The sequence below is a fragment of the Apodemus sylvaticus genome, chromosome 10, assembly GCF_947179515.1.
Source record: "Apodemus sylvaticus chromosome 10, mApoSyl1.1, whole genome shotgun sequence".
Lineage (NCBI taxonomy): Eukaryota > Metazoa > Chordata > Mammalia > Rodentia > Muridae > Apodemus > Apodemus sylvaticus.
In genome coordinates, this window is record NC_067481.1 from 55,508,077 (window position 1) to 55,521,010 (window position 12,934).

Consider the following 12,934-nt stretch of genomic DNA (forward strand, 5'->3'; position numbering starts at 1 on the left):
GTGTGATTTGCCTGTATTTGTGTATGCCTGGGTATCAGAAGAGAGCCTTGTATCCCCTTGGCTCTGGAGTTATCAGTAATTGCAGAGCACCATGTGGATACTAGGAGGTGAAACCAGGTCCTCAGTAAGAACAGGTATTCTCAGTTGCTGAGCCATCTCTCCAGTTTCACAACTGAATCTTTAAACACCCTTTACAATAGCATCTAAACCTCTTAAGTCCTGTCCTAGGTTTCATCTCCTTAACAGATTTCTAAACAAATCCTTGGTTATACACAAGGCATGTCAGCACAGACACCTCAGCCCCCAAGTCACCATTGTCACCCCACCTTAATGCTTCAATCAAAGATCTGTCTCCCAAGCAGTGTAAACTTCATGATCCCAGGAACTCTGTCCTAACAGTGGCACCTACTACTGACCAGTAAGTCTATGTTGAATAAATAAGTGGATATAAAAGCTGAAAATTGCCAGGCAGTAGTAGCACACGCCTTTAATACCTGCACTTGGGAGGCAGAGGCAGGCAGATTTCTGAGTTCGAGGCCAACCTGCTCTACAGAGTAGTTCCAGCACAGCCAGGGCTACACAGAGAAACCCTGTCTGGAGAAAAAACCAAAACAAAAAAGCTGAAAATCTGACATCAACTTTAAAATGCTTTAAGTTACCATTATTTATGGTGGTGGGTGAGATAGGAGAGGCACAACTGCCTTACAACTCAAGTGTATGTCAGAAGACAGGTTGCAGAAGTCAGTTGAGAGGTAAGTGCTTTTGCCCACTGAGCAAGTCCAGATTTATTTTTCCCAGATGGCTTTTCTGTATAGCTCTGGCTGTCCTGTACTTGCCCTGTAGATAAAAGGCATGTGCCGCCACCATCCAGCTAGCAGTTTGTTGTTTTGTTTTTAAATATTTGTCCTTGGGGTTGAAGAGATGTCCCAGGGGTTAAGAGCACTGGCTGATCTTCCAGAGGATCTGGGTTCAGTTCCCAGTAATTCCCAGTACACATGGTAGCTCACATGGTCTGTTATTCCAGTTCCAAAAGCTCTGACACCCTTAGACAGACAGACAGATGTGGAAGCAAAACAATGCACATAAAAGTAAATAAACAAAAAGGTAGTAATGTAAAGTAAACCATGGAACTATTTTTTAAGATTTATTTATGTAGCCAGGCAGTGGTGGTGCATGCCTTTAATCCCAGCCTTGGGAGGCAGAGGCAGGTGTATTTCTGAATTCGAGGCCAGCCTGGTCTACAGAAAGAGTTCCAGGACAGCCAAGGCTATACAGAGAAACCCTGTCTCAAAAAACAAAACAAAAAAACAAGATTTACATTTATGTAAATGAGTGCTCTATGTAAATACATCTGCTTGCCAGAAGAGGGCATCAGATCCCAGGGGAGCCGGTTGTGAGCCACAACAGGGTTGCTGTGAACTCTGGAAGCACAATGTTCTTAACTACTGAGTTGTCTCTCCAGACACCTGTATGGCTATTTTGTTCTTTCTTCTTCTTCTTCTTCTTCTTCTTCTTCTTCTTCTTCTTCTTCTTCTTCTTCTTCTTCTTCTTCTTCTTCTTCTTCTTCTTCTTCTTCTTCTTCTTCTTCTTCTTCTTCTTCTTCTTCTTCTTCTTCTTCTTCTTCTTCTTCTTCCTCTTCCTCTTCTTCTTCTTCTTCCTCTTCTTCTTCCTCTTCTTCTTCCTCCTCTTCCTCCTCCTCTTCCTCCTCCTCTGCTTCCACTTCCTCTTCTTCCTCCTCTTCCTCTTCTTCTTCCTTCTTTGCTTCCTCTTCTTCCTCCTCTTCCTCTTCTTCTTCCTCTTTGTCTTCCTCTTCTTCTTCCTCTTCTTCTTCCTCTTCTTCCTCTTCCTCTTCTTCCTTCTTTGCTTCCTCTTCCTCCTCCTCTTCCTCCTCCGCTTCCTCCTCTTCTTCCTCTTCTTCTTCCTCTTCTTCCTCCTCTTCTTCCTCTTCTTCTTCTTCCTCCTCCTCCTCTTCCTCCTCCTCCTCCTCCTCCTCCTCTTCTTCTTCTTCTTCTTTTTAAGATTTTTCTTTATTAGAAAGTGATGTCAGAAGCCGGGCGGTGGTGGTGCACGCCTGTAATCCCAGTACTCTGGGAGGCAGAGGCAGGTGGATTTCTGAGTTTGAGGCCAGCCTGGTCTACAGAGTGAGTTCCAGGACAGCCAGGGCTACACAGAGAAACCATGTCTCGAAAAAACCAAATCCAAGAAAGAAAGAGAGGGAGAGGGAGAGGGAGAGGGAGAGAGAGAGAGAGAGAGAGAGAAAGAAAGTGGTATCAGTGGAGTGGGTTTGTAGGTAGATTGACTGCAGTTTCCCTTTCTGTCTTTGTTGGTTTGTCCAGTCATTCTGTGTCATCAGACCAGTGAAGGACACTAACTTGACATTTTTCTCTTTCTTGTCCTTTTTCGCTTTGTTTCTCTCCTTTTCCTTCTCTACCTGGCTCTCTTTAGTTTTATAAGAGGTTAGATATATCACAGAATTAGACACATTCCTGTCACTTTCGGTCTGTGCCCAGGTGCTGGTAAGGGACACCGTTACAGGCATGGCAGGCCTCTCTCTCTCTCTCTCTCTCTCTCTCTCTCTCTCTCTCTCTCTCTCTCTCTCTCTCTCTCACACACACATACACACACACACACACATGGGTACTAGGCAGCAGTGAGCCTGTGGACCAAGATTTCGCTGCCAGGGTCCAACTGTTCTTGTCTCACGCTTGAGTCTAGTCTAGGCTTGGACACTTGGGGGCAGCAAACTGCCAGAGGTTCGGAATTGTTGGCTAGGCCCAGGCATTTCAGGGCTTAGTCCAGGCAAGCTAGCCATTAGGATTGTCTTTGGCACAGGGTTACCCAACACAAACAGACATGAGTGGCATCTGTCTGGCTTTAGGAGCAGGAAGGGTGGGGGGGGGGGTGCTGTCTGTGACAGCTGCTGGGGCCTGCCCGCCAGGTAAGGGTTGTGAAGAACATTGTCGTTGTGGCACAGTGGAGGGACGCCAACTTGGCATAAGTGATTTCTTTCTTTGACTTTGAGAGCTCTCAACAGCCCAGGCTTCTCTGGAGTCAAGAACACAACAGTTTGCCTGCATAGAGGGCAAAGGAGGCGTGGCAGCACTGTAGGAAGATATTTGCAGAGCCTCAGAGGCTAGACAGGGTATGCTAAGGAACCGAAGGCTTGACAATGAGTCTGTCTGGGCCATGAAGAGCACACTAGAAAACAGATATGCAAAACCCTAGCAGAACATGTTAAGTAATCAGGACAAGACCCAAGAACAGTGGGCAAGCAGTTGAAGAGGTGGGTGTAGGGGATGCAGATATGAACAGATTTGTGATTTGGCTGTTTTGAGATAGGGGCTCATGTAATCTACACAGGCTGTAATCTCACTGTATAGCCGAGAATGACCTTGAACTCCCAACCTTCCATCCTTCACCTCCTGAGGGATGAGGTTATAGGAGGGCACTACCACAGCTGACTTTATGTGATGCTCAGAATCAAGCCTTAGACTGTGTGCATGTTTGACAAGCAACTGTACTGAGTTAGACTCTCAGCCCAACTTGAGACCTAGAGATTATAGTAGCCACAGAAAACAAAAGAGGATGGGAGGTGGAGAGTCCAGCGTGAAAGCTATACAGTGACCACAGAGCCATAGTGTTGACCTGGAAGAGTAGTAGGCCTTAAAGATAGAAGTGGGAGGATTTGAGGACCAATGGAGACAACCAGAAAGTGGCTGTGGAGAGAGGTAAGTGTGAAGAGGAGATAAGAAGGTGGGAGAGGAAAACAAGCCAGTAATGAAGCCCAGAGCCCTGGCCTGCCCCTGGGTCGCTGGGTATACAAACTTTTCACTGTTGGCAAGAAGAACACATTTGGAAGCTAGGCTTACGCTTTGAGTTGGAATTCCTGAGATTGAGGGGTCAGTGGGACATTGGTAGAAGTGTGTTAGAGGGGATACCCAGGAGACCAAGGCACTGGGATGTGGGTGGACGAGGAAGTTTATCTAGGGGAATGTGCAGGTCTGGGAGTTCACACTGGCTACCATCATCAGGTCTAACCAGTAGAGTGGCTTTGCATTGCCCGAGGACCCTAAGATGCCCTGGAAGGTGCCCAGGGAGACAGAAGAGAGCGTCCTCTTCCCCCTGCCACAGAGCCCTACTAGCTCAGCCAGCCAAATCTTTGCCCAGAGGCAATGTCCTCTCTTTGCCACTACAATGTGGTAGGCCCTCCCCACTCTGTCAACACCTCACCTGTGGGAATTGACCTTGGCCAAATAAAACAGATGAGAAAGGTCAGCTTTATAGACCGGAGCCTGTGGATTTCCAAAACGGATATCACCTAAGGGGTTCCCAAAGAAAGGACAAGTACAGCCCCTGTCCAAGGAACAAGGATCCTGGCCTGGGTTGTAGGCCAAGGAACCCCCTCTTCACCTTGCCACAGTGGGGCTTGCCCATTGAGGCCCATGGGATTTTGAAGAGTTGTGACCATCCTCAGACTCCAGCAGGCCACCAGGTTGGAGTCTGAAGCCACACATCCTATCATTCATTAGCTTATCTGATTTTTTTTTTTTTTTTTTTTTTTTTTTTTTTTTTTTTTGGTTTTTTGAGACAGGGTTTCCCTGTGTAGCCCTGGCTGTCCTGGAACTCACGCTGTAGACCAGGCTGGCCTTGAACTCAGAAATCCACCTGCCTCTGCCTCCCAAGTGCTGGGATTAAAGGCGTGTGCCGGGCTGGAGAGATGGCTCAGCAGTTAAGAGCTCCGGCTGCTCATTCAGAGGTCCTGAGTTCAATTCCCAGCAACCACATAGTGGCTCACAGCCATCTGTTACAGGATTTGATGCCCTCTTCTGGTGTGTCTGAAGACAGCAACAGTGTACTCATACGAATAAAATAAATCTTAAAAAAAAAAAAAAAAAGGCGTGTACCACCATTGCCGGCAGCTTGTCCTCTCTCCACCTCTGGAACATGTGTTGATAAAGCCAAGAGATTCAGGGGAGGGGCATGAACCTGAAGAGAAGTCTCAAGAAGGGTTTCTAGAACTGATTTGGGGGGATATATAACTTGCATTGAGGATGGTGGGGATATAAGCTGTTAGTTGGCTCCAGACCCAGGTTCCTCAGGTTACAGAGCAGTAGGCATGGGACAGTTGTCTCTGAGTTCTTTTTTTTTTCCCTTTGGATTTTTTTTTGTTATTGTTGTTTTATTTGTTTGTTTGTTTTTTGGATTTGGTGGTGGCACACGTCTGGGATTACAGACGTGTGCCACCACCGCCTGGCTCTTTTTTGTTTTGTTTTAAGATTAATTTATTTGTATGTGAGTACACTTTTGCTGTCTTCAGACACATCAGAAGAGGGCATCAGATCCCATTACAGATGGTTGTAAGTCACCCTGTGGTTGCTGGGAGTGGAACTCAGGACCTCTGGAAGAGCAGTCAGTACTCTTAACCTCTGAGCCATCTCTCCAGTCCCAACCCCCACCCCTCACCTCCCACTCCTCACCCCCACCCCTCACTCCCCACCCCTCACCCCTCCCACCCTCCCCCTCTCTGAATTCTCGGTGCTGTGGTTTGGATGGGCTTGTCCCACTGCTGCTCAGAAGGAAGTAAGGGCTCCAGTACTAGGAGGTGGGCCTCACAAGCACTCGGGCCATGGAACTAAGGCCCACAATGAGTAAAAGGTCTTCATCATTTCTCCCTGGTAGTGTAACAAAGCAGATGATAAGAACTTTTTGAGGGAGTCAGGTTCACATTGTAGCTAGCTTGAAAAACTCACTTTGTAGCCTAGAATGGTCTCAAATTTGAGGCAATCTTAATTCAACCTCCAGAGAGCTGGAAACACAGTCCTTAACTAACCACACCTGCATAAGAAAATATGAACTATGATGTTTACCTAGTGCTTAGAGGAAATAAAAATAAAATTATCTGAATAGGACTCTGCCAGGGAAAATGCCTCGCTTCCTTTTAGGCTGGCTTTGAAGGCAATGTAAACAGAGTGGGAAAGAAAAGGTCTGCTCCATCTGCCTTCTTTCTCCTTATCTTTCCTGCCTGGTGGTAAGGGCTGAACAGAAGGGCCTCTCCCACTAAGCTGTGCCCTCATCCCTGCCAGCCTCATCCCTGCCAGCCTCATCCCTGCCAGCGCTCCATGGCTTCACACTCACTGTGCAGCCAAGGGTGGCCATGAACTTCCTTTTTTTAAACATTTGTGTCATGGGGCTACAGAGGTGACTCAGACCCTAAGAACTCTGGTAGAGGACCATGGTTTGGGGGTCCCCAGGACCCACAAGGCAGCTCATGACCATCTGTAATTCCAGCTCCAAGGGATCTGGTGTCCTCGCCTGGCCTCCCCAGGCACCAGGAACACAGAGTATACACACAGATAGGCAGGTAGAGGCGAATACACACACATGAGAATAATTTTTTTCTTTTTTTTAAGATTTATTTTATTTATATGGGTGTACTGTAGCTGTCTTCACACACCAGAATAGGGCATCAGATCCCATTATAGGTGGTTGTGAGTCCCTGGGGGCATGCTTTGAAGTCTCAAAAGACTCTGACCATTTCTAATTTGCCTCCTCCTCTCTCAGCTCTGGCTCCAGTCACCCACCTGCTACTTCTGAACCTCCATCATGCACTCTAACCTCTGAAGTCCTAAACCCAAAAACTTCTTCTGTAATAAAACTTCTCTTGGTCATAGTGCCTTATCTCAGTGATAGAAAAGTAACTATATAATTGTGTTCTGTTGTTTTGAGACAGTCTTGCTACACAGCCTTGGCAGGCCTGGAACTTACTTTGTAGACCAGAATGGTCTCAAATTCACGGAGATCCACTTGCCTCTGCCTCTGAATGCTAGAATTAAAAGACATACACCGCCGGGCAGTGGTGGTGCACACCTTTAATCCCTGCACTTGGGAGGCAGAGGTAGGTGGATTTCTGAGTTCAAGGCCAGCCTGGTCTACAACAGCCAGGGCTACACAGAGAAACCCTATCTCACCACCACCCCCACCACCCCAAAAAAAGACATACACCACTACACCTGGCTTTATTTTATTTATTTATTTATTTATTATTTTTATTTTATTTTTTAGTTTTGTGTGTGTGATGGCTTGTATATGCTTGGCCCAGGGAGTGGCACTATTAGTAAGTGTGGCCTTGTTGGAGTAGGTGTGTCACTATGGGTGTGGGCTATAATGCCTGGATGTCAGTATTCTGCTAGCAGCTTTCAGATAAAGATGTAGAATTCCTTCCTTTCTTTTTTTTCTTTCTCTTTTTTTAAATTTATTTATTTTAAGCATATGAGTACACCGTTGCCATCTTCAGACACATCAGAAGAAGGCGCTGGATCCCATTACAGATGGTTGCGAACCACCATGTGGCTGCTGGGAATTGAACTCAGGTCCTCTGGAAGAGCAGTCAGTGCTCTTAACCACTGAGCCATCTCTACAGCCCCCCAAGATATAAAATTCTTAGCTCCTCCAGCACCACGCCTGCCTTGATGATAATGAACTGAACCTTGGAACCCATAAGCCAGCCCCAATTACATGTTGTACTTTATAAGACTTGCATTGGTCATAGTGTCTGTTTATAGCAATAAAACTAAGACAGTGTGTCTGTGTGATTGATACACATGTGAGTACAAGTGTCACAGAGTCCAAGAGAGGGGGTTGAATCTTCTAGAATTGGACTTATAAGTGACATCACTGTCTGAGATGGGTGCTGGGAATCAAACTCAAGTTCTCTGCAAGAGCAGTTATGCATTTAAAAGCACTGAGCCATCTCTCCAGCCATGGCCTTGAGCTTCCTATCCTCCTTACTATGTTTCCCAAGAGCCACCACAGCTGGTTTATTCTGTGGTGGTACTACTTTCTCTGTAGCTCAAGCTGGCCTTGAGCTGAAGATCCTACCGCCTCAGCCTCCTGAGTGTTGGAATAACAGAAGTGAGCTTCCAAGACCGAGTAAACAGATTTATTTTTTTCAGATTTGAAACAAGCTTTATTAAATATTAAATACTGACCAAGAGATCAGCTTCGGTCAGGACCATTCCCTGGACCTTCCAGCTGAGTGGCCAAAGCTCTGGATTTTGATGAGTGTGTTTAAGCACTTTATTTTACTTTAATGTGATTCTAGCACTCACTCTCACTCTCGGGAGCCTGAGGTAAGGCCATCTGGGATAGTCTGAGGAAGATCTTGTCCCCAAACCAAATAAGCAGATGAATAATGTATCACGTATTTGGGGGCAGAATAAATGGTTCAGCCATTAAGAACACTGCTCTTTCAGAGGACCAGTTCAATTTCCAGCACACACATGATGGCTCAGAACTGTAACTCCAGTTCCAGGGGTCCACAGCATTACAGATGTATATGGTGCACATATATATGCACGCGCAAAATACTCATTCATAAAACTATTTTTTCCTGTTTTGTTTTTTGAGATAGAGGTTCTTTATATGATCCTGACTATCCTGGAACTCACTTTGTAGACCACGTGGTCTCAGACTCAGAGATCCACCTGCCTCTGCCTTCTGAGTTCTGGGATTAAGGGTGTATCCTGTAGGATCAAGGTTCCTGCGTCTGCTCCTCCACAGGGGGAGCTTATCTCACACTGTCTGTCGCTGGGGTGGGTGTAAGGCCTTAGGGCAGCCCAGGGACACCGCTCACTGGGGGGTGGGGTGGGGGAGGAGTGCAGTCTGAGGCATAGGACAGCCGGAGCTCGGGGTCCCTGGGCCTGCAAGGATCTCAGTCTCTGCGACCCCCAGGCACCTCTGGGAGCCACAGAGGAGCTGAGAATTGGAGTGCCCCCCCCTTGCTAGATTCAGCCAGGGGCTGGGAGGGGGAACTCCAGCTGCTCATGTAGGGAAAGTTCTTGGCTGGACCATGGTGGCTGACTTGAGCTTGGTAGCCGGATTCTGTTGAAAAGAGGCCGTCCATGGTTTTAAGACATTTATTGTCATGACAAAAGGTGGATGAGTAGAGCCGTACTGCACTTCTCAGGGGCCTGAGGTTCAATACCTTTTGTAGGGAGGAGTCTGGGAAGGAAAGCTCACTAAGTCCTCCAGACTTAAGATGGAGGTCTGTCCTGAGCCTACAGGACCACAGGTCACGTCCTCTCCCTGTGGAGGGGCTTGGGGCGTTGCCCTTATGTGACTGATGATCACAAATCTATGGAGGGCTACAGTTTAGTGACAGGGGCCTGGTGCCCGAGAATCAGGCGAAGCACCTACTGTCCCTTTACAAGGTGTATGAGCCTTGGCTCTACCTTTCAAGGTTCCACAGTATACCATTATGCCTGGCAAAATAACTAAATCCTTTAAAAGGATAATAATATACTTTTGTTTTTAGTGAGGCATGGTGGCATGCCTGAAACTCCAGTACCTGGGAGGCCGAGGTGGAAGGAAATACTACCTCAAGTTCAAGGCCAGATTGGACCACACAGCAAGACCCTGTCTCAAACAGAACCAGGATGCTGGGCAGACGGCTTCCCATTGGCACCCACTGATATTGCAGAGGACCCAGTGCAACAACATCCCACAAGGTGGTCTGTCACTCTGGTGCAGAGCTTCTGATTCCCTCTCGGAATGTATACAGCCCATACATACAGTTGGGTGCACATACTTATTTGTAAAGAAAAGCATCACAAAATTTAGAAAATCTTGAAAAGCAAAACACTACCATAATGACGCTGGAGAGATGACTCATTGAGTATGTATCCTAGCATCTCTCTCAGGAAGATTACAAAAGCTCATGACTCCAGCTCCCAGGGGCATCCATACTGTCTTCTGGCCTCCAAGGACACCTGCACACACCTGGCTGGCTGGCTGGCAGTGCGCGCACACACACACACACACACACACACACACAATAATAATAATGATAATAATAATAACAACAACAACCATAATATAATAAATCTTAAAAAGAAAATAGCCACGGGGCTGGAAGGATAGCTCAGCATGTGTTGCTTTTATAGAGGATTCAGATTTGTTTCCCAGAACAACACACACACACACACACACACACACATACAAAGTGGGCATACATTCAGGGCAAACAGATCCATATGGTTGGAGCCAGCCTGATCTACATATCAAGTTCCAGGCCAGCCAAGACTACACAATGAAAAACAAGCAAGCAAAACAAGCTAGTTTCTCTTGTGTTCTTACACACTCTGTTTTATAATTTACATTTTCCTGAGTAAGTATTCATGACCCCCACCAACATTTCAAAGAGACCTGTGGTAGGACTGAAGGCTTAAAGCTGCTGCATACAAGAGATATGTTGCCTTAACTCTTCCATAAAGGGATGTTTGGCACTGATTTGCTGCACCATTGGGGGGAGGGGCAGTCTCCCCCCCCCCCCCCCCCCCGCCCCACTTAGATTTATATATTTAATTTTATGAGCCTGCACTGATGCTCACCACAAGTCTATCTGGTGCCCGTGGAGGTCAGAAGTAGGCACTGACTTTGGAACTAGAGTTGTAGATGACTGAGACCCACCATGTAAGTGCTGGACATTGAACCCAGGTCTGCTACAAGGGTAACATGTGCTCTTAACTGCTGAGCCATCTCTCCAGGCATCTCAAAGTCTGTCTTTTGGATCTTTGAAAGGCCAGAGATCATCCCCGAGCACCAAACCACCTGTCCCGGTTACAGGTTTGCTGCCCCCAGCAGACTGAGAGCTGGAGACACTCACACAACGAGAAGAACAGATGTGTGCCATCTGAGACTTGCCCTGTGACACCTGCCCTAGCTGCAGCTGGGCCAAGGTTTTCACTGGACTCTGGTTCTGGGAAGATGCACGCAGAGGAGCTTGCCAAATAGGTACTTTCAGATCAAATGGCAACAAACTGACCCAGGTAGCTCCCGTTCCTCCGGGAGTTTGCGTTTGAATACCCTGGGGTGTCAGCATTGAGATGAGCAGAAGAGACAGCAGATGCCAAGGGAGGGACGGGGAGCCAACGGTAGGGATCTGGAGATCTGCCAGAAGCTGGCCTTCCACCCAGCTCTCCGAGGTCTCTGCTCCCCACCTTCCTGTCCCAAGAACTCAGAGACTGGAGAAAGGTAGAGGTCTCCAGTTACCCTAGTCCACTGCGGAACATGAGGTGTGCCAGGAATTCCAAGGGGGAAGCTGAAGAAACGTTCTCCTCCCGATGGCTCATTGTCAGTCTCCATTCCTGGTACTTAGTGTTATGAACTTGTTAATAGCATTTTTGTCCTTGGAGGTCCCTCTCCAAGGATGTCCGATCTGCTTGACTGTGTACAAAGCTAGTCTAGCTGTTGTTGCTCCTGGTGGGGAGAAGAGGCAGAAAGATCTACAGAGAGAGAGAGAGAGAGAGAGAGAGAGAGAGAGAGAGAGAGAGAGAGAGAGAGACCTCCACAGCCAGGCTTCCTCTATCCCATGGGGGCCTGTGCACCCTGTCTCTTACAGAATAAACCTAGTTACAACACCCACCCAGAAACACATTCACAGCTCAGTTCTCTCTCTCTCTCTCTCTCTCTCTCTCTCTCTCTCTCTCTCTCTCTCTCTCTCTCTCAGAAGGATCTCACTATATAACCCTGGCTGACCTGCAACTCACTATGTAGAACAGACTGGTCTCAAACCACAGATCTGATTGCTTTTGCCTCTTCAGTGCTGGGATTAAAAGCATGAGCCACAGCACTTGGGCACACTTCACTCTTAACAGTGCTTTAGAAATGAGGAAAGGTCCAGAGAGAAGAAAGATGCCGACGGTAAGAAGTAAGGAGTCCTAACGGGGTGGGAGCACATACCGAGTACACTTAAGAGGCTAAGGTTCAGTTACAGGGAGGGAGGGACTGAGGGAGGGAAAAAGGAGGGAGAAAGAGGGAGAGGGAAAGGGAGAGGGAGAGGGAGAGGGAGAGGGAGAGGGACGGGGAGGGGGAGGGGGAGAGGGAGAGGGAGAGGGAATCTAACAGTAGAGGGCCCTGGGCTCAATCCCTGGCATTGCAAACAATAAGTAAACAAGCAAACCGTCCTCCATCCTCGACCATCCTCACAACTCCCTGACTCCATGCACCTGCCCCCCCCATGCATATTTGCATTCCCTAGAGTACACACCATGGTCTCTAAGTTTCTACACCCATGTCCTGGCTAGAGCACCTCTAGGGTGCCCTCAAGGGCTCTGTAAGTCAAGCTTTAAGACGCAAAGCAAAGCCAGGCGGTGGTGGCGCACACCTGTAATCCCAGCACTCTGGGAGGCAGAGGCAGGCAGATTTCTGAGTTCGAGGCCAGCCTGATCTACAGAGTGAGTTTCAGGAAAGCCAGGGCTATACAGAGAAACCCTGTCTCGAAAAAAACAAAACCAAAAAACCAAAACCAAAACCAAACCACCACCAACAAAAAGAACCAAATCCAAAAAACAAAACAAAACAAACAAAAAACAAAGACACAAAGCAAGTTCCACTGATATTTTCACACTTTGGTGAGGTGGACTTTTGTACTGTCAGGCTCATGAAGGAAATGAGCTGCAATTTAAGGCATCAACAGGCATGGAACCCTCAGCTCCATTTCAGTAAATTACGAAGGTTCATTGGCCAGGGTGAGAACCCCTTTGCCCAGTTCTCAGTTGGGAAGTAGATGCTATGGAAAATCCATGAGGGCATGGGTGGCCTTGTGGCTTCCAGCCATGGGCACTAGCAGATTTATTCAGTAGTGCAATAATATACCACCGGGCCTATTATGTGCTCAACATTTTGCCAGGTGCTAGAGATCAAGGATAAATGGAGAAATTAACTGGAAGAATAGAAGTTGAACAAATACTTAAAAGAACACTCTAAAAATCCATAAAGGAAAAACAATAGTTTAATCTGTTCTTTGGTCCAGGTGTACTGGGAGAGAGCTTCCCCTTGCCCTCCCAAGGGGAAGATTTGAGGGGATTAGAACCATAATCCTCGGGTTAGGTATCAAGGCATGAGGTCTGAATCTTAACCTAGACTCACACCTGGG